The following is a 23,902-nucleotide window of genomic DNA, read 5'->3' on the forward strand; positions in this document are numbered from 1 at the left end:
AACAAATGTTAACGTTAATTTCAAAGCGCTGAAGATCGGTAGCATTACAGTTAGTTGAGCTCTCTCTCTCTCTCTCTCTCTCTCTCTCCAGTGAGATTCCCTTGGCTTTCCTGAATGCATTTGATGACAAACAGAGGGAACACTTGCATCTCGGACGAAAGTTACATTTTCACAGATATAAATATATATTCGAAAATGCAGCATCACCGTGATTTTTTCTTATATCTTTGACTCTGTTTTATTAGAATTTTGTAAAAAGTTTGAATTACACATAAGGAATATTGATATTTATATAAAACATTTCTCTTTAATTTATGAATTTAGAAAACCGAGTTAAGTAGTAATAAAAACTTCCATTGTCATCTGATTAAAGTTTCCTGCAGTTGCTAATTGTTGATAGATATTACATAATTTTCGAAGATATCACTGACTATGTACAATATGAAACAAATCTTCAGAGGAGCGGTAGTAAGCACATTATAATGTAATTAATGGAGTGACTATTTCATAATACTCAGCAATTAGATAATCAGTTTATACGTACATACATACATGGACATATATATATATATATATATATATATATATATATATATATATATATATATATATATATATATATATGTATGTATGTATGTATACTGTACTACGGCAAACACACATACACACACACACACACACACATATATATATATATATATATATATATATATATATATATATATATATATATATATATATATATATATATATATGAACATAAAAATGGAGGTACATATGTGTGTGTGTGTGTGTGTGTGTGTGTGTGTGTGTGTGTATGTTCCACATACACTGAAATGCATTAGACAGTTTTCAACTAAACTTGGTATACAAATGACTTACTATCTCAAAAGAATGGCAGACATTAGTGTCTAATCCATAGTTTTTTGAGGTCGCTGGGATGAATAGTGACACTCCCAATGCCTTTTAGTCAAGTTCAGTCCTGATAAGAGAAGGGGTGGGAAGGGAGTGACATGTAAAAATAACCGAAAATGACAGATGTTAGTGTCTAATCCATAGTTTTTGGGATTGCTGAGATGAATAGCGAAGCTCCCAATGCCCTTTAAGTCTGAGTTCAACCCCAATAGGAAGTGGAGTGAGAAGGGGTGGGAAGGTGGTGACGTAAAAATAGCCAAAAACGACAGTTATTAGTGTCTAATCCATAGTTTTCAAGCTCGCTGAGATGAATAGTGACACTCCTGATGCCCTTCGAGTCCAAGTTCAGCCCTGATAAGAAGTGGGGCTGAGGAGGGATGAAATATAAAATGTCAAAAATGCTGGGAAATGTAATTGAAGCAACAGTCTTAACAGGAGAGAGAGAGAGAGAGAGAGAGAGAGAGAGAGAGAGAGAGAGAGAGAGAGGGGGTAGAGGGGTGTTGGGAGGAGAGAGAGAGAGAGAGAGAGAGAGAGAGAGAGAGAGAGAGAGTTTATCGGTTGTCATTCAGGGTTTTCCTAGGCAGCACTGGGTTGGCCAGCTAGTATGTATATATACAGGTATTTAAGCCCTTTGTTGGCCGAATCGGTTGAGCTTCAGACTGTCACTCGATGGGCTGGACTTCAATTAAAAAAATTGATGAAGAGTTAGAGGAATTTATTTCTGGTGATAGAAATTAATTTCTCGCTATAATGTGGTCCGGATTCACAATAAGCTGTAGGTCCCGTTGCTAAGTAACCAATTGGTTCTTAGTCACGTAAAATAAGTTTATCCTTCTGGCCAGCCATAGGAGAGCTGTTAATCAGCTCAGTGGTCTGGTAAAGCTAAGGTATACTTAACTTTTATATATATATATATATATATATATATATATATATATATATATATATATATATATATATATATATATATATATTATATATATATGTATATATATATATATATATATATATATATATATATATATATATATATATATATATATATATATATATATATATATATATATATATATATATATATATATATATATATATATATATATATATATATATATATATATATATATATATATATATATATATATATATATATATATATATATGTATGTATGTATGTATGTATGTATGTATGTATGTACAACCACTCAAAAATGTTTTGCAACATACTTCAAAACTTTTCGGACAACAGCTTAAAATATCGACATCTGGCGCTATTTGGCAACTCAGTTATGTAAGCGCATGAAACAACTGAATTCTAGTGGTGGGTCCGAGAAATTACCTGCTGTTTCCCTTAAACAGGGCTTTTTCTGATACTGCTTACTGTTGTCATACTTTACTTAACAAAAGGATGTTACTATAATACTTCAGAGGTCATCGCTGTTCTTATATTTTAATATTTTCATCTCCAACTGTGTGAACTTTGTAGACATAGGCTAACGACTGTTATAAGTTGAACTATTAGTCTTATTAACATCAACAATACGACTTTTGTAAAGATTTGGTTACACATTATTATTAAAATGAAATTTTTGAATGACTAATCCTATGTATATTGTGAACTAGTGAAACTTAATATAAAATGTACTGAGCTAGACTAACAGATTCCACGTCTGTTTTTGTAAAACATAGAATATAATCTATATACGCGCGCGCACACACACACACACACACACACACACACACACACACACACACACACATATATATATATATATATATATATATATATATATATATATATATATATATATATATATATAATGCTCATTATCATGTGTAATTTCTCATTTCTTTCATTGCTACTTAGGCCTATCATTTTGAAGCCTCTTGAAGTTAACCGAATATATAACGCCTATTTTGTATTTCTTATTATCTAAGTTTCTAAAGAATTAAAATCAGCAAGAAGTTCAACATTTAATTTAGTTAATGCTAAACGCCAGCAGTGAAGAAGACTACCATGCTCATCATTGGAGAATGTCTCCTCCTCATCGCAAAAGATGATCCTTACAGAAATCATCGGCCGCTGGATTATATTATAACGCAAACCCTAGCCTATATTCTTTGTGTTTCGCTGATATGAAATGTTTCTTGGCAGGAGTATGATGAAATAATATCTTGGTCTAATGTAGCCTGTTACTGATGGTTTGAGCAGCATCTTGAAGGGAAAGCGTAATGTTCTCTCTTTATGGCAACACCGGCTTGTCAGGGGAGTTAGGTGGAGCTCCTTCAGTGATCATCCGATGATGATCCTTAACAGTAGTGCATCAATGGGGTCGTCCTCCACTTTTTACAATAAATTTATCATATTTCCTCGTTCTCTCTGTTGTTTTACTCCTCTATACATGGTTGTTTTATTTACGCTAAGCTGCCAAGCAATATATACAATAGAGACATTAGTCTTATGCAAGCTAATGATAGTGGTGCGGCAGAGTCTGTTGCCCATCTTATCGGTGCAAGTGACGAGACAGTTTAATTCAATTTTCCTGCCCGAATGCTGAGTCACACGATAACATACGACGTCACGAGATTTGTTCTTTTTTGTTTTTGACAACAATAATGGTTGAATTCTTTCTTTCTTTATTTATATATAATTTCACTGATGATTATTCAATATTATTTTACTAGTCAATATGCTTTTATCTGGATTCGAAAAATAGTTTCTTCTTTGACTCTTTTGCCCAATCATCTGAAGTGAAATTTTTCAAAATGTTTCGTCATTTTTCGTAATATGAATTTTTCACTCACCATTCTTTTATATTGTTAACCGTATGATTGATAAGCAAAGTCGAATATATATATATATATATATATATATATATATATATATATATATATATATATATATATATATATATATATATATATATATATATATATATATATATATATATATATATATATATATATATATATAAATATATATATATAAAACTGAATCACGAAAATAGGGAACGTAATGAATATATAAATAAAGATAAAATCCACGAAGGAAAGGGAAACGCTGAGTGCTGCAGGACCTTTCGACTGTCTGTCGTCCTCTACTTATAAGGTATATATATATATATATATATATATATATATATATATATATATATATATATATATATATATATATATATGTGTGTGTGTGTGTGTATATATATATATATATATATATATATATATATATATATATATATATATATATATCTGGTCTCGTTGAATTCAATGTCTTTTTGGTTGTTGATCAACTTTTTATCAGTTTGTCAATACTTTCTAAATCTTCTAACCTTCTACGTTCTTCAAGGTGTAGTTGATGGATAAAGAAACGAAGATTAACTCTTTGTCCCATTTACTGGGAACACAACACCACAGCTGTTCCGTCACTTGTCGTGACCTCTTCAAAATGTACTACATTGTCTTTGCGTACTCGTGTTTTATTATATGGTGCCGACGGAACTGTAGCGTACAAAATCATTCACAATGAATACATTCAAATGCAATACAGTAAAATTAAATTACAAAGATGATTTTAACTGAATTTAAGTTGTACAAAAATAATGCATTACAAAGAGATTTACAATAACCAACAAATTTTGGACGAACTGTAATGGAAACTAAAACCACGTGTTCTGGTTGTTTGGCAACAAACGAAAATTCAAACAGGGTTGCGGGGATACGGATTATGGGGAAACGATGAAGGGTTAGGGACTGAGAGGTTGTGGGTGAGAGAGAGAGAGAGAGAGAGAGAGAGAGAGAGAGAGAGAGAGAGAGAGAGAGAGAGAGAGAGAGAGAGGGAAGTGATTCAAGAAATGTTGTTATCATTATTTGAGTTATATTTGCTAGTCCGGTGTTGGATGATATTGGCCACCTACAAGATGGGATCGATCTCTCTGCTTCCAGTTGGCGATTCAGGGTCGGTCTTTGTAATTAAATGCAGACCGAATCTGCTATGGTTAGTCGGTGGAGATTTTGCTCCGTACAGATGATGTTGAACTACATTGATCATCACAATCAAAAACCGACGACTCAGGAACTAGCGGAGAATACCACCATCATCTGTACGAAGCAAAATCACCGAATAATCATAGCAGAATTGGTCTGCATTTTATTACAAAGACCGACCCTGAACCGCCAACTGGAAGCAGAGAGATCGATCCCACCACGTGGGCGACCAATATCATCAAACATCGGAAGAGCAAATAACTGAAATAATGGCAACAACATTTTTTTAATCACTCTCTCTCTCTCTCTCTCTCTCTCTCTCTCTCTCTCTCAATCCCCCACCCACAACCTCTCAGTCCCTTACCCTTCATCCTTTCCCGCACCCCTGTTTGAATTTTCGTTTGTTGACAAACAACCAGAAAACGTGGTTTTGTTTCCATTATAGTTCATCTAAAAATTTTGGTTATTGGAAATCTATTTGTAATGCATTATTTTTGTACAACTTAAATTCCCTTCTTTATCCATCAACTACACTTTGCAGAACGTAGAAGATATAGAAAGTATTGTGAAACTAATGGAAAGTTGATCAACAGCCAAAAAGCCATTGAATTCAACGAAATCTGCACACATGAAAAAACTTTGCCCCAAAAGCATATATATATATATATATATATATATATATATATATATATATATATATATATATATATATATATATATATATATATATATATATATAAATATATATATATATATATATATATATATATATATATATATATATATATATATATATATATATATATATATATATATATATATATATCACACATTACCACAGGTGAAAAATAAGAAACGGGGTGTAGGTCCTGACCGGTTTCGTCTTTATTTCCAAGCCATTGACGAAGGACTGATATAGAGTATGAGAAGTCACAAATATATATACTACAGGAACAGTACTAACGAACATACACAACCGTTAGAGACTACATATCCCCCTCAAGCCGGTGTCGAGGTAGGAGTGGCCTTCAAAACTCATTTGGCTAAAAATCACAATATACTCTCATGGGACATTGCTGATAAACAAACCATACGCGACCTCAAGATCCACACCTGACAGGTGTCAGGGGAGGCGGAGTTTGGAGACTCATTACTACTGCTACCCCTGTACTGTGTTTACAAATATGATAATCCTATTTTCATACATCTCTACTGCCTTTCTTAAAGTTTAAACAATTTACAAATTTCTTTTTGATATTAAAGGATCAAGTTTATACATCCCTTGACTGATATTCATATTATGGTTGTAACTTTCTTTTATATCGCTAGATTCAATGATATTCCTTTCCAGTGCATTATTAGAATGTACAATCCTTTTTGCCCCTTCCCAGTTGATAGAGTGATTGTTCTCACTAACATGTACAAATATACCACAGTTCCCTTGTGCATATCTCACACATTTCTTATGCTGTTCAATTCTTTTTCCAGTGCTTTCCTGGTTTGGCCAATATAAAAGTTGTTACAAGACTTACACGGAATTTTATATACACACCCTTTAGTATTGTCAGGGAGTTCTTGATAAGTACATTTTCGTTGTTTTATTTTCTTAAATGCGACATTAACACCAAAATTCTTAAGAAGATGAGGATAGCTTTCATTTTATTATTATTATAAGGCAGAACAAGCAAATTTTTTTGTGTTGTAAGGTTCTTTTTGGTTTTGATACATTGTCTCTTTTGCCGCTTCAAATGCACTGTTTAATACGCTATCAGGATATTTCAATTTCTTGCCTGCATTCCTTATCTTGTCTATTTCATCATGAATATATTCAGGGCTACATACACGTAATGCTCTTAAAAACATAGATGAAAACACTGACTTTTAAACCTTATTGCTTTGTCCAGAATAGAAATGCACATAGGAAGAAATATTAGTGGGTTTTCTATACACACTATATTTAAACCCACTTGTATTTCTTCGTATGAGGACATCCAAAACAGTAAGCACCCATCATTTTCCATTTCCATCGTAAATTTAATTGATGGTACTAATTGATTTAACTTGGCAAAAAGTTATTTACGTCTTGGTTCCTGGCCATACACAAATTATGTCGTCAACATACCTAAACCATGTTACATTACATTGGGATTATGTTGTTTAATATTTTCTTTTAAAAAATTCCATATATAAGTTACTTAACACTGGTGATAGAGGGTTTCCCATTGCCATACCAAAATTTTGTGAGTAAAATTTACCATTAAATTCAAATTTATAATCTTTCACACATAATTTAATCAGTTCAATCAAAGTACTTTTAGAAAATGGGATATCCAGCTGTGTGTTCTCTAACAATTCAGATAAAAACGCCATCAGATCATCAATTGGCACCTTTGTGAATAGTGATACTACATCAAAACTTGCAAGCCTGGATTCACTATTAATCTGTACACTATTTAGTTTATTTATCAGATCCACATTATTCGAGATATTAGCATTTGAGATGGTACCTGCTAATGGGTTGAGAATATCCACTAAGTACTTCGCTAGCTTGTAAGATGCGGAACCAACTGAAATGATAATTGGCCTGGCAGGAAAGTTTGTTTTGTGAGTTTTTATTGTACTATACATGTACAAAAGTGATAATAATCATATATGTATGTTATATATATATATATATATATATATATATATATATATATATATATATATATATATATATATATATATATATATATATACATATACACACAAATGCAATCGGATGGAGTCTTCCATCGAACTTCTGCATAAGGCATGCCCCTATACCATCATGACTAGTGTCTGTTACCAACGTGAAAGGACGTTCCAAGTCAGGAAACTTCAACACTGGGGGATTTACCAAGGCATGCTTAATCTTCTGAAAAGCTACTTGCTGTCCATCTCCCCATACAAACTGCACATCATCCTTCAGAATATCTGTCAAGGGAGATGCCAGAACAGAAAAACCCTTCACAAATCTACAAAAAATCCAGCCATCCCTAAAAATGACCGAACCTGCTTCTTATTCTTGGGAACGGCAAAATCTACACTTCCACTAACTTTATCCTCATTCACTTTAACACCCTCTTTAGAAATGACATGACCTAAATATACTATCTGCCTCTTGAGAAAATTCCACTTAGCTAACTTTATCTTCAAACCCACTAATCTAAACCTCCTAAAAACCTCCCTAAGAACTTATAAATGTCCTTCTGCTGAATCAGTGGCAACTAGGATGTCATCCATGTATAAAAAACTTTTTTCCCCTAACAAGCCATGCAAAACTGCATTCATTAGCCTAGAAAATGTTATCAGACATTTGGCAAAGAGAAAGCCGTATACTCTCGACTCTCCTTGCTAAGAGGTACTTGCAAATACCCTTGTATCAGATCAGTTGAGGAATCAATATTATTCCCCCCAATTTCTATAAATAAATCTGGCAAACACACCACAGGGGAGCAATCAGGAATGGTTTTCTCGTGCAACTTCCTAAATTCTACACAAACTCGGACTGGACCTTCCTTCTTAGGCACTGCCAACAATGGGAAATTAAAAGGTGAGGAACTAGGCCTGACGATGCCTTCTTCCTCCCGCTTATTAACCTCTTGCCCTAACTGTTCCTTAATCTTAAAAGGAATCCTATGTGAAGGAACAAAAATAGGCTTAGTTTTGTCCTCCAAGTGAACCTTGTGTTCTAACACAATTGTCAATCCTAAATTATCCCCTTTGAGTGCAACTATGTCCTCAAGTTCGGCCAGAACATCTTCTGCACCGCCAGCATATTCTTTATAATCAGTATTGGCTGACTGATCCCTAAAAACTTGCGTTCTAGTCTGTCAATCTGCTTCTGAAAAACTACAAAAATCCCCGACAATAGCTACTGAATTATCTTCATTGACCCAGTCAACAAAGTCGATCGCATAAGTACCTTTCTGGTAATTGTGAACTGAATCATTACAGTCTAGCAATTCCACCCAAGTGTCCCCTGAACTTGACACATTATTTATAGAACCCGTACACCATGCCCCCTTCAGCTTCTCACTACCTTCGTCCACACACATCTGTCTGGATTTATGCACTACTTTCACTCGAACTTTCGCCATAGCAACCATACCAGGACCAAGCACCACATCATCCATCAAAAACCCCTTAAAACACCTCTTATCCATCGACACATGTTCCTCATTTGCCCCCGAATCCTCATGTAGACCCGACCCATCGTCATCCACTGCACTCATATCTGTCCCCTCATACTGCACAAACACCCCAGGCACTCCCACATTTATACTGCATACCCCCATATGAACCGAGATCTTCTGTCTCCAACATGCTGGATGACCCAGTAACAAAGTATTTCCCGAAGCAAAAATGGTTCTGTCAAAGATCTACCTCCGAGAGACATATCTACATCTACATATCCCTAAACTTTAACCTATTTGGTTAAACGTCACAAACTGTTTCCCTAGCAGGCCTGAAAGATCGATCGGAAAACATCAATTGGAACAACTCATCATTCATCATTTATCCCATGTACAGACCCAATTACGACTGACTTCGACCCTGATGGTTCTCCCCGAAGTCCTATATCCCAAGAAACACCCATGCAGTTTTCCTTTAGAATTGACCGATCTTTAGACAATGTCCGCAGATCACAAGATCCCCTCGAAAAATCCGTGTGAGGAACTTTCTTATTTGAGCTACCAAGATTCTGAAATGCAGGCCTACCATTATACTGCCACAATACTTAACATGGCAAAATCTCTTAATGTGTCCCTGCATATTACAATTGAAGCAACAAACCCATGGGATCCTAGAACTCCAGCCAACAATCGATCTTTGGCCATTGCAAATTTTACAAAATTCTTTGAACTGTGGACTCGATCTGCGACCTACACAACCATAGGCTGCTCTAAGGAATCCTTGATCACTATTTCTTCTCGTCAATTTTGCAGCTTTTTCTTCTTAAATCAACCTGTCAACTTATTCTTGGCTGATCACAAATGCAAAATTACCCAAGTCCAGCGAAAGTACACCCTTTTACAGAAAAAAAAAAACAAGGAAAAACAGTTTCCCTGACAGAATTCCCATACAGCACCAAACCCAGAATGTTAATTCCCTTTACTCTAACAATTAATTCCCAAAACTCAAAAGAAAATACCCATCTAACCCACCATTAAATCCAACATTAATTAAACCTGCAATCAAACCCAAAATTAAATAAACCCACAATTCAATTAAAAAATTCATTAAACCATTAATTAAATTCAAAATTAACTAACCCCTGCAATTAAATCCAAACTCCCACAAAAAAAAAAAAAAATTGCTGGCTAAACGCACAGCTGATTTCAAGAGGGTCAAGTTGACTTCAAGGCCAACGGACTAAAAAGGAAAAAAAACAGTCTTTGCAAGTAAAGAGAATGAGAATCTCACGTACAGAAAACGGCACTCGAGCAAACGGACATGAGAGAGAGAGAGAGAGAGAGAGAGAGAGAGAGAGAGAGAGAGAGAGAGAGAGAGAGAGTATTCGTCCCCCTCTCCCCAGTGCAACAACTTACTCTCCCTACCACCCCATCCAATGCCTGCTGAAGCCTACACAAAAAATGCTTAGCGCAAACTCCAAGGAGGCAAGATTGCCTCTCCTGTCGCCAGGGGACTAGATTGCTGCGTAAGCTTATAGCAACAGCACCCCCTTTTGCATACATACACGTATGCCGCCAAAATAACGCGCACTTGTGTAATTATAAAAAAGTAAAAAAAAAAACAGTTTAAAAAACACTGGGAAATATATACCAACAGTAATTCAACAAATGTCAAATAAAATCGTACCTAATTATCAAAGTCCCCAGATACAACACAACAATAAAATACTCCCCTTTATTAAACCCTAAATGCCGATGTGAACTGTTGTTTGCTATATATAAAAAAAAAAACAAAAAATATGAGACACAATCAGAATTCAAATGCACTCCTCAGGGTACAGCAAACCAAGCAAGACGCTCCACCCAAACTAATGACGTCACTGACACGTCACTCAGGCGATGGCGTCACTACAACCACCGCACCAGTCTTAATTGCAGTGTGATGAAAAGTCCAGTTTGACATTAAATTTAACAATAATAAAAAAAGGATAACACTTACGTACACCTCTACTTAATGGCGTGTGAATCCTCTTACCAATGATAGAGAGAGAGAGAGAGAGAGAGAGAGAGAGAGAGAGAGAGAGGAGAGAGAGAGAGGGGGACACTTGCAATTTTCGCGTGTGTTAAACGCCCAAGCGGTCAAAATACTGCAATTACTTTACACTATACACATTAATGTATCCCTAAACACTCCCAAGTATGAGTTAACGTCCTATTAATACAAATATCCACACCCTGCACCCCGTGACTCATTCTTAAACACACACAGAGTTTGCACCCGAGACGAAGGCTGACTTGCCACGTCTTGCTTGACAACAGCTCCCTAAGGTGAATCACCGACCCATCAAAATCTATTCTGAGATGCCAATACTAGCATTACTAAAATATGTCTCTTCGGAAGCGTATCCCTAACTATCTATTTATCTATCTATGTCTAACACCGCTGCCAACCACTGTTAAAGGTCCTGGGTTCTGAGGGCCATCTTTATTTGGTGTATCTGTTTTAAGGACAGGATCAATCATATCACTTTTCTTGATATGTCTCTGGTAGCCATGACTCTTCCTTGAGTTAGCAGATCCCTTCTCTTTTTTGTAAAAAATTCTCTCCTAAATCTGTCTCTACACAAAGGCCTACTGAAATGAGACACTGATATACAAAACGATACTTTATTGACAAATTTAACAAAAGTAACTCAGTAAAAGCTACGGTCATGAAATGGAGTGATTCACACCCCCTATCAATGGGGAACATTACTAGAGGAAATACTGTTTCACAAACAAGCACAGACATTATTTTATGCCAAGCAATACTAGTGAATAACCCCCTTGTCACCAAGCAAACTAATAAGGTCGTAACGACCACAACAAAAGTCATTTTGTATGTAAGAGTAAAAATAAACACCACTTCCAAATCATTTGTCTTCCCAGGACAATGTTCGAATTCCTGTGGAAAGAAATATATCATTATACATCTTCAAACAGAAAAAATGTACAAATGGGCAAGTTCATTATGCAGACATCGTTCACTTTCACTGCTTCTCAACCGGGGGTTTTCCCTCTAAAGACTGGGAAAGATATCAAAGTCACTGTATGTTCTTACTTACGTTCTATGGCCATAAATAACGTGTCTTCGTAGTGGAAATCTGATCACACTACAACTGACCAATTAGACCCGGTTCTCTTAGTGCAATGCACTTGCAAGAGTCTGTCCCCTGGATAATATACTGTGGGCGACTGCACACACACACACACACATACCCCACCGGAACTGGGCACTTCCGTTGCATCGGTTCAACACTCTAACATGCTGTTTCCATGTGCTCAGACCACAATCAAATAGTTCTCTTGTATCTGACTGAGCAAATTCCAATGTCAGCATAAATTCACCTACCATGAGAGCCACTAACAGGTCATCACATATCTCACTGTTGTCCAACAAGAACCCAGACTTAATATATACACACACACACACACACACACACACACACACACACACACACACACACACACACACACATATATATATATATATATATATATATATATATATATATATATATATATATATATATATATATATATAACAACAAGCAGGAGTCCAAAGCAGACGACAGTCAACAAAACAGTTGCATATTTATTGATAGAAACGTTTCGTGTTACTTAAACACATCATCAGTCTCTAAATTGGAAAATACATATTAATTCTCAAATTCAAAATAAAAGCTAAATTAAAAACAGCAGTTACATTCTTTAAAATTACAAAATATATAAAAAAGTAAAAAAGAAAGATTTTTTTCTCTCTCTCTTAGTCTACCTAATCAAAAGAAGGGGAAAGACGAAGTGAGACCACAAGCTCACGCATGCCCAGAGTACACTTAGGCCAAGTGCAAAGGAGAAGAAGACACGTTGGAGTTTAGAAGAGGTGCATGACGTTTAATAAACAAAGACTCAAGGGTCGTTAAGTAAGCCGATTGTTTGGTAGTTCCCAGGATGGATAAATGTTTTTTATCAATATTAACCTTGCATTTCACGGCATGATTTCTAATACTAGAAAATTCGGGGTTAGTAATTCGTGAGCCAGTTCTGTAGCTCAACCCCAAGTGGCTGTAATAACGGACCTGCAACATTCTCTTTGATGAGCCAATATAACTACCAAGGCATCTTGGGCATTCAAATTTGTAAATAATATTGGACTTCATAAAGGTCTGTAGCTTGTCCTTATAATTAAAAAAGCCCACGTTCACCTAATTGTAATGCTTCTTCAAGGCAGACTAACTGTAATTGTAATTGATTATTATTAAGGATGCATGAAGTATGCGAGCCACTAACAGGTCATCACATATCTCACTGTTGTCCAACGAGAACCCAGACTTTATATATATATATATATATATATATATATATATATATATATATATATATATATATATATATATATATATATATATATATATATATATATATATATATATATATATATATATATTGTAACGAACTCAGATCATCTTACTAGAGCCGGAGAAACACATTTTTATTATTATTTAGGATCCTTTTTCCAGACCAGCTCAAAAAAAAAAAAAACCAGGCAAGAGCCAGGCGCGACACAAAATTCACAAAGTAAAAATCAACTCTCAAAGAGGGATAAAAACACTGACGTAAATTTAACAATCAATTTTAATTTACAAAAAGCTTCATACAACACAAAAAAAATGAAAAGCTGCCTTGAGGAACTAGAAAAAAATACTCATACAAACTTTACAAAAATTAAACAATTAAACCATCAAGCGCCTACCTAACTTTTATACCTTTAGTCGAAGAGAAAGAAAGTTGTAAGAGGTAGAAAACCACACACTTACCTGTACATGCATGCGACAGACGGAGACACAGGGAGAAATAAACCTTAAACCTAAATTACAAATAATCACTGTTTAACATTATACACCTTACAAGTACATAATTTCCTGATTCGACGATAATATGAAACTGAAGATATATATATATAAGTGGCTGTTCCACTTAAGGATCACTGGAGGACCACCCAGGATCACTATAGGCGTCCATACACCGAGGGGATCAACAGGGACACGAAGGTGGTTATGAATAATATGCAGAGGAGAACACAAACGGTTTGCTTACCGTTCTCCACCACTAGAAGCCTCCTGACGACTCAGGAGGTCAAACACACGGCTAAAGCCAGCAACAGTGGCAAGCAGCAGCTCAAAAAGCACCAGGAGTGCTAAACAATGAGAGGCAAAAATCAGTCCATCGGGACCTCTCAGTAACGACGAAGGCTGCAGAGCGGGAGCACAGGACTTCCAGTAGGAAAAAGCCAAAGGAAAAAATGATTGAATGACCTCCTCTGTTGGGAGCCGATACTCTCTCGCGCTGCCCAAACACCACGCACGTAAAGTCCGGGCTATAAAAAGAGAGCAAAAGCGTAATCACGTAATGGGCAGCTCAACAAGCGAAGCACTGAAGACGGTGGACCACTCAACAAGACATCAAAAGAAGGGAGATCCGGTGAATAAACACTATACAAATAACCAAATACAAAACCTTGGCGGGGATTAAAGAAAGTTCCGAGAAAACTTTTCGTGACTTAATTAAAGCTTAATAAAATTATATTTATGAAAAGCCATGAACAAAATATTTAAAAAGCAATTCTCACAGCTCCCAGGTACAAGGAAAAAAAATAATTTATTTTTTTTTTAAACCAAACGAAAAGTTAATTATAACAGAAATGGAATTACTAAAAACATTGTAAACAGAAATATTAACCTTAATTATATGCTCTAAAAACAAAAATAGATAAATAAGTATTTGAACTAAACCTTCAGTTATACACAAAATATGCAAAGATAGAGAGAAAACATCAAAACTCTTCAACCACACTGAAAGGTACAGTACTGAAGTCTAAGATATATGCCAATTATTTGAATTAATAATTCTTCATATTAAACCTGAAAAAAAACCTCAAATGAGATTGATGCAGAGCCCTTTAATCATAAAACTACTACTCTGGGTTAGCTAAATTATCCTTTTCATTACAAATTGTCTAGAAAGGACATCAGGAACTATACGTTGTCTTTTCCAGCCACTTGACATATAGAAAGGTTATATTCTTGGAGTAAAGACTCCCAGTGTAAAATGCTGATTTTTACCTTTAAATTTATTAATAAAAATTAGGGATTATGGTCTGTGAAGACCTTTATTGGATTTACCGAGGCAGATAAATACACTTCAAAATGTAGAATGGCCTTCACTAAGCATAAAGCCTCTTTCTCAATTGTTGAGTAACGCCTCTCTGCCGGTAGCAATTTCTTAGAAAAGTAGGCGACTGGATGCGAGGTCCCATCATTATCCTCCTGCAGCAGGACAGCACCTAGACCTGTGTCACTGGCATCCGTGGCCAAACAAAAAGGCAGGGAAAAATCAGGGGAGTGTAATAAAGGATAGGTTATTAAAGTAGCTTTCAATTTTCAAATGCCTGCTGACACTCGTTATCCCACACATAAATTTAACATCCTTCTTTAACAAATTGGTTAAGGGATTAGCGAGGTCAGAGAAATTCTTAATAAACCTTCTATAATAACCCACCAAACCCAAAATCTACGAATACCTCTCTTATTTCGAGGAGCTGGGAAGGTCGTAACCGCCTCAACATTCGCTCTCTTAGGAGCGATTTGACCTAAAGCCAATTTCATGTCCCAAATAAACAACTTTTGCTTGAGCAAAATCGCTCTTTCTTAAATTTATCACCAGGCCAGCCTTCCTCAGCACCTTGAAAAGCGCTCTTATCCTCTTAATATGGGTTTCCCAATCGTCACTGTAAATTACAAGGTCATCAATGTACACCACCCATCCTTCCAATTCGCATGTAATGAAATTCATCAGCCTCTGAAAGGTAGCGGCGGCGTTCTTCATGCCGATAGGCATCATTTTTACATTCATAAAGGCCGTCACCTGTTACAAAGGCTGATATTTTCCTCGCCTGAGTGTAAGACCGACCTGCCAATACCCTTTCAGCAAGTCGAACTTTACTAATATAACGGGCAGATCCCACTCTGTCTATGCAGTCTTCCACCCTGGGCAAGGAAACGAATCCGTTTTTGTGACTGCGTTGACTTTGCGATAGTCAAAGCACATTCTTGGCTGACCATCCTCCTTCTTAACCAAGACTACAGGGGAGCTCCAAGAACTGCAGCTTGGTTCTACGAGGTTATGGTCAAGCATATATTTAACTTCCTCCTTGACTATCTCTCGCTTGAGGGGGTTCAGTCTATACGGACACTGTTTAATAGGCTGAGCCTCCCCAACGTCCAACGTCATGTTTCAAAATATTGGTCCTGCCAGGTGCATCCTGAAAAAGATCTTTAAATTCATTAATTAATTTGATTAGCGATGCAGCTTTTTCTGCATCTAAATGTTGAAATTTGTTTTTCAAATTATTTAAAACATCCGAATTATTTTCTAAACCGCTTGGACTAACGGGCAACTTATCACCCATAAATGGTTCAGCTTCTACACTAACTACAGAAATAGGTTCTACAGATTCTTTTCATCCCTGTCAATAAAAAGATTTTATCATGTTAATATGGCAAATTCGGGTTTTCTTCTCCGATCAGGAGTTTCAATCAGATAATTTACATCATTCATTTTCTTCAGAATCTTCCACGGGCCTGAGAATTTTTTAGGGGATTGCCAGGCACGGGAAAAACCAAAACTTTGTCACCTACATTAAATAACCTATTTCGTGTTTTAGAATCATACTTCAATTTCATTGAGGCCTGGGCTTTCGCCAAATTTTCCTGATGAAAGACCGTGCTCTATTCAATTTCTCCTGCAAATCTGAAAATAATCTAACACATTTACTTCAGGAGTCTCTCCTTCCCAGAGCTCTCTCACAACATCCAAGGACCTCTTACACAGTGACCAAAAATAAGCTGGAAAGGAGAGACCCACTGACTCATTGGGGATAGATCGTATTGCAAACAATGCATAAGGTATTCCTTATCCCAATCACCCCAGTCTCTAAACAAAATTTCTTAATACAGACTTCAAGGTCTGGTGGAACCTTCCCACCTGACCTTGACTTTCCAAGTGATACTGTGCAGACGTCATGTGTTTAATGCCAAACTCATCCATTTTCTTTTAAAATATCTACTAGTGAAATTAGTGCCACAGTCACTTTGAATTACCTTTGGAAAACCAAATCTGGTAAAGAAACCAACCAACACCTCAACTATTTTCTCAGACCGTATACTCCTCAGTGGGATTGCCTCAGGGAAGCGAGACATTCTATCGACGATAGACAAGATATATTCATTCCCACCGCGCGGCCCGTGTAGGGGGCCCACCACATCAATTATCACTTCCCTAAAGGGTTCGCCCACCGAGGGTATAGGAATCAATGGAGCCTTGGGTATCTTTTGGTTAGGTTTCCCCACCAACTGGCACACTTCACAAGATAACACATGTTTTTTAATATCTCGGCGCATTTCTGGCCAAAGGAAATATTCGGCAACCTTTTGAAAGGTTTTCGAACACCAAAATGTCCCGACAAATCATTTTCGTGCGCCAAATACATTAATTTATTCCGGTACCTTTCCGGGACAACCAACTGTCTGCACGATTCTACCTGGTGGGCAGGTGCATTCACCGACCTACTCAACCTGTAGAGTAAACCTTCCTCCTTGACGAATACCGGTTTCGTCAAATCCTCGGGATTACCGAGTTCCAAATGAGAAAACTCCTTATTCTGGGCCATTTTGAAGGCCTTAGCGTCCCAATTCACATCATCCCAATTCATATTTTTCTTAACACTACTACTACGAGTCCTCATGTCAGTCCTTTGTCTGTCTACTTTACCTAAATCTAACTCAAAATCCTCGAGATCCACCTCCCGAGCTCTAGATCGGGTTACTACCGAGACTGGGTTATATAAATTATTTTCACAATCTTCAGAAGTCACATTTAGGAGAGTCAAAATCGGGCATATATCATCATTTTCACCTTCACCTTCAACCAAATCATTCCTAAGAGGAGGTGAATACCTAGAACTGGTAAACTGTCCACCACTGCCAATTTAGCAGTCCCCTTGAAATACCTGGTGTGAATATTAAAAGTCTCTAAAGGATAAGAGGCTATAGAGTTCGGGAAACCACCCAACACCACAAATTCATCATTGGAAAATACAAAGCCTTTTGGAACAGCTTTTTTAATATTAGAGATTGCGCTGCTCCCGAGTCCCGTTAATACCTTTAAACAATATTTTGTCTTTCTTCATTGCTACCAACAAACACAGTCCCGTCAGATATATGCCTTTTAAATTTTAGTCACTTCTCTTGCTCCTTACTTTGTTTTAATTCCGATGTTTTTCCAGTGGTTACAATACTTATAGGATTAGCATTTCTCTCTGCAAACTTTTTCCAACTATAGCAATTGGCTTTAACGTGCCCCTGTCTTGTGGCACCAATAACACTTCACACTCTTATTATCTACATTTCTACCACTACTACCAGCACCATTATCAGATCTACAACTATTCACAAACTACGCGGAGCCGCTCATGTTTCCGTCTCGTTTGGGTACAATATTTTTACGCCCTTCATTATTTGGATAATTTGATCTAAATGTTCCTCTGGAAGACTGGCTATTGTTGTTATTATTATTATTGATATGGGAAAGAACCTCTCCTGGCTATTCCTTTTCCTATTGGGTTCCTCCGATGAGTGAGCGCATACTCGTCGGAAGCCAAAGCTATTTCCTGAATGGAGTCGAGCTTCAACTCCTCCAAATGAATACGTAAGTCTCGACTCACGTTTCTCTTAAATTCCTCTGCCAGAAGGAGCTCTTTCACTTTAACAAAATTGAACCCACTTCTTTTTGATTTCAGCCAGTCATCCAGAAACTGAACCTTCTTTTCGGGCAAACTCAACATAGGTGGTGTTAGGATCCTTCCGCAGATTACGAAATTTCTGCCTATATGCTTCCGGCACCAAATCATATGCTTTCAACACTATACTTTTACAGTGTCGTAATCTGCGGAGAGATCATCACTAAGATTGTTATAGACCCTTTGAGCTTTTGCCGACCAAACGACATTGAACCAACGTTGTCCACAAATCCTTTGGCCAAGCAAGCTTCTTGTAGCTATTTTCTCAAATGACACGAAAATTCATTAACCTCCTCCTCGGAAAATTGAGGTACCAGTTTTAAAGCAGCAAACATATTAAACTTTGTTTCTTCAATACTAGAATTATTATTACTACTGTTCTTTCCTGATTCAATGTTATTTGTAATTTAAGCACCTCAATTTCATGTTGTCTTTCTTTTGCCCTTTCATCAGCCCTGAGTTGGAAAGCTTTAAACTCCAGTTCCTTAATTTTTGTTTTTCTCTCAAAACTTCTAATTGGTCCTCACCGTTACTAATAGGATTTTCCTTACCTTCACCTTCTTCTAGTTCCTCTTTTTTCCTCAGGCTTACTCTCATCCAGCCTACTACTTTCCAGAGTATCCTTTCTATCAAGAGCCTCTCTATATAGCCTCGCAGCCTTCAAGACTCAAATAACAACGGTCCCTTCCTAACCTCTGTGGCCAAAATGTAAATCAAAGAACTCTGCTATCAACCACAATTGATCCTTTTCAATTCAAACAGATCCTTTTCCCAGTTAGGATTAGCCACAAAAGTTTGCTACCTCGGCCTCTTCGCTCTCAAGATAATGCATCCTGATTTAATTCAATAGAACACTAACTATTAATCACTCTAAATACGTTCAGTGGCTCGACCACCTCTCCGAGAGCCGTTTACAGTTGAAAATTATGTCGCTAAACTGGATCCTGTCACGGTCGCCAGAAAATCTGTAACGAACTCCAGATCATCTTACTAGAGCCCAAAAACATTTTTATTATTATTTAAGGATCCTTTTTCCAGACCAGCTCAGTGCCAAAAAAAAAAAAAAACCAGGCAAAGAGCCAGGTGCGACACAAAATTCAAAAGTAAAAATCAACTCTCAAAGAGGGATAAAAAACACTGGCGTAAATTTAACAATTGAATTTTAATTTACAAAAAGCTTCATACAACACAAAAGTCCCCGAAAAGCTGCCTTGAGGAACTGAAAAAAAATACTCATACAAACTTTACAAAAATTAAACAATTAAACCATCAGCGCCTACTAACTTTTATACCTTTAGTCGAAGAGAAAGAAAGTTGTAAAGGTGAAAACCACACACTTACCCGAGCATACGACAGACGGAGACACAGGGAGAAATAAACCTTAAACCTAAATTACAAATAATCACTGTTTAACATTATACACCTTACAAGTACATAATTTCCTGATTCGACGATAATATGAAATTGAAGATATATATATATATAAGTGGCTGTTCCACTTAAGGATCACTGGAGGACCACTGCAGGATCACTAAAGGCGTCCATACACCGAGGGGATCAACAGGGACACGAAGGTGGTTATGAATAATATGCAGAGGAGAACACAAACGGTTTGCTTACCGTTCTCCACCACTAGAAGGCCTCCTGACGACTCAGGAGGTCAAACACACGGCTAAGGCCAGCAGCAGTGGCAAGCAGCAGCTCAAAAGCACCAGGAGTGCTAAACAATGAGAGGCAAAAATCAGTCCATCGGGACCTCTCAGTAACGACGAAGGAAGGCTGCAGAGCGGGAGCACAGGACTTCCAGTAGAAAAAAGCCGTAAGGAAAAAATGATTGAATGACCTCCTCTGTTGGGGAGCCGATACTCTCCCGCGCTGCCCAAACACACCCCGCACGTAAAGTCCGGGCCAGGAAAAGAGAGCAAAAGCGTAATCACGTAATGGGCAGCTCAACAATGAAGCACTGAAGATAGTGGACCACTCAACAAGACATGAAAAGAAGGAGATCCGGTGAATAAACACTATACAAATAACCAAATACAAAACCTTATTGGGGATTAAAGAAAGTTCGAGAAAACTTTTCGTGACTTAATTAAAGCTTAATAAAATTATATTTATGAAAAGCCATGAACAAAATATTTAAAGCAATTCTCACAATATATACATATTTCAAAGAGTGAAACTTCTTTCCAAGCTACCTCACCCGTTTTTACATCTGTAACATAACAGAGAAAGAAAGAAAATTAATTTCAATTGTTTTAAGTACTAGAACTCTGGGTTTTCATATGTCCATTCATAAACTCTCTCCCTCATTCCCAAAATGGTTAAGCCTTTAATCCTTCTACTTTTCAAAATGACTGCCTTAAGCCATGTTTCCATGTGACGTTCGAAGATGACTTCTTGATGGTGCCAGACAACAGGCAATGGGGCAGCCAAAAACGAGAAAGTTGGCGCAGCATCGCCTGGGCCATGGTAAACTCTCCACAAGGTCTGACTGGATTCCATGTGCTCAATATAGAAAACAAGGATCTTAAAAAAGACCCAAGCCCTAAAGCAATGGCTGGAATCTCTCAAAGCCACTAGTGTGGAGGATGTCCTCGAACTCTTCCAGCTCGAGGACTTATTTTATGCCCTGCCAGCTTTCACCAATCATCTATGTAGTAAGGCGCCTGAGACAGTGGTCAAGTCCTGTCATTGGGCTGACATATAGAATATGCATCATCCCCATCTTAGGTTCCATGGATGAAGACTATTTCACTCCTCACCTGCCTCAACCAACTCCCAGCAGCCTCCCAAGAGTGGGCAAAACATAAGAAACCCAAGTGTGGGGTATTGTAAGAGAAAAGGGCACCCCACTGAACAATGCTGCTTTAAGGCTGAGGATCAGCCAGGAAAACCCTCTATGTCCTCAACCGGGACAATTCCTCAATGAGCCACGCCTGGGACGTGGAAGAAAAGTAAAGGGCCTGCTCCCTCCAATGGGTCAGTGCCAGGCACTGGACTTATTGCCCAACTTGCAAAATCTATGGATACTGCCCAATTGGGAAAATGCCCTATTAATAAAAAGTCAAGTACACTTGCCCTTGCATTGGCAATCACTGACCCAACATCCTTAGGTCCTCCAGCCCAGGTTCCCATGTATGTGGCACCTCTCCGAGGTAGATGCCCCGCCAGCTAGGTCAAGGCATAATAATTATTTCAGCAAAGAACCCACACTATTAATTAAAGAAACCAGAACATATATTTCAGAAAAGATGGCCGCTACAATTTTAAAGGAAGTATTGATTTTTTGTGTCATTCTACAAACCGAGACCGAATTGGTGTCTTTGTGTGTGTGTGTGTGTGTGTGTGTGTGTGTGAGAGAGAGAGAGAGAGAGAGAGAGAGAAAATCTCGTCAGTATTTATTTTCTTCTTGAGTTGCTGGTAACTGCCTCTGAATTTCCTGGATGTTGCAGCTTGTCATCATGTTGAGAGTCTTCTCCGGAATTGGACAAGACTTGCAGTATTGCTTTTCAATCCAGCAACGACTCGGATTTCCTCTCTCTCTCTCTAACTGACGAACGAACGAAGGAAAGCTTTCACCGTCTCCTTCTGGTAAGCAATTGAAGAAGCCCATTTGCGTTTCTGTTTGCCGAAGTGCTTGAGTGATGTCTATCATTGTGCTTGGAAGTAAAAGAACCCATTATTCGTGTTGTGTGTGTGTTTTTTAATTCTTTTTCTGTTGGTGTTCCGAGCTGATCCGTACATACACATGAAGATTGTCTCAAAAAAACTTCGTCGAGATCATTAATATTTCGACGATAAATGCAAACAAGTAAAAAATGCGCCAAAGTTTCTTCGGCGCAGTCGAGTTCTCTGTACAGCGTATAATGCTGTATGAAACTCTCAGCCACGGCCCATGAGACTCTCAGCTACGGTCCATGAAACTCTCAGCCACTAACCAGTGTTGGCCTGTGTTGTTGGCACCTATAGCGGTGCTAGAAGCACGATCATGGCTAACTCTAACCTTAAATAAAATAAAAACTACTGAGGCTAGGGGGCTGCAGTTTGGTATGTTTAATGATTGAAGGGTGATGATCAACAGACCAATTTGCTGCCCTCTAGGCTTAGTAATCTTTAAGATCTGAGGGCGGACAGAAAAAGTGTGGACGGACAGACAGACACCCTTCTCAACAGTTTTCTTTTACAGAAAACCAAAACTAAGTGCTTGAACTTATTCTGCTGCTTCCGTGTTTCCAAAGGTTCTCCATTCTTTCTCTATTCGAGTTTTTTTCTTTCACATTTTTAGGGACTTTCATTTCAGTCACCGTTAACAGTTCAGTGACTTTCAAGGAGTCAAGAAAATTAATTCTGTCATTTACCTCAACTACTGTCTTGGTAATTGTACTGTGTTATTTTATGGTTCAGTTTTGCTTGAATGTTATTGACTGACTTAATTCATATAGGCCTTAAAAAATAGTACACCTGAATATGCCATTTTAAACACTGCCTGAAGTTTAAATACTTGATATACGTAAGATAAGGTAGCCTTTTGTTGCAAGCCAAGACTTCAGTCAGAGAGATATATATATATGTATATGTACATATACATATATATATATATATATATATATATATAGATATATATATATATATATATATATATATATATATATATATATATATATGTATATGTACATATACATATATATATATATATATATATATATATATATGTTATATATATATATATATATATATATATATATACACACACACACACACACACACACACATTAAGAGATATGGCATATATATATATATATATATATATATATATATATATATATATATATATATGAATATATATATATATATTGTCAAGCATTTATGCTGCAAATGTGTTTAGAGAGGTATTTTTTTAAGTAGGATTTCTGTAACTACACCTTGACTGAGGATGGCTGTGCTCCTG

This window comes from Macrobrachium rosenbergii, chromosome 37 (assembly GCF_040412425.1).
Source record: "Macrobrachium rosenbergii isolate ZJJX-2024 chromosome 37, ASM4041242v1, whole genome shotgun sequence".
Taxonomy (NCBI): Eukaryota; Metazoa; Arthropoda; class Malacostraca; order Decapoda; family Palaemonidae; genus Macrobrachium; species Macrobrachium rosenbergii.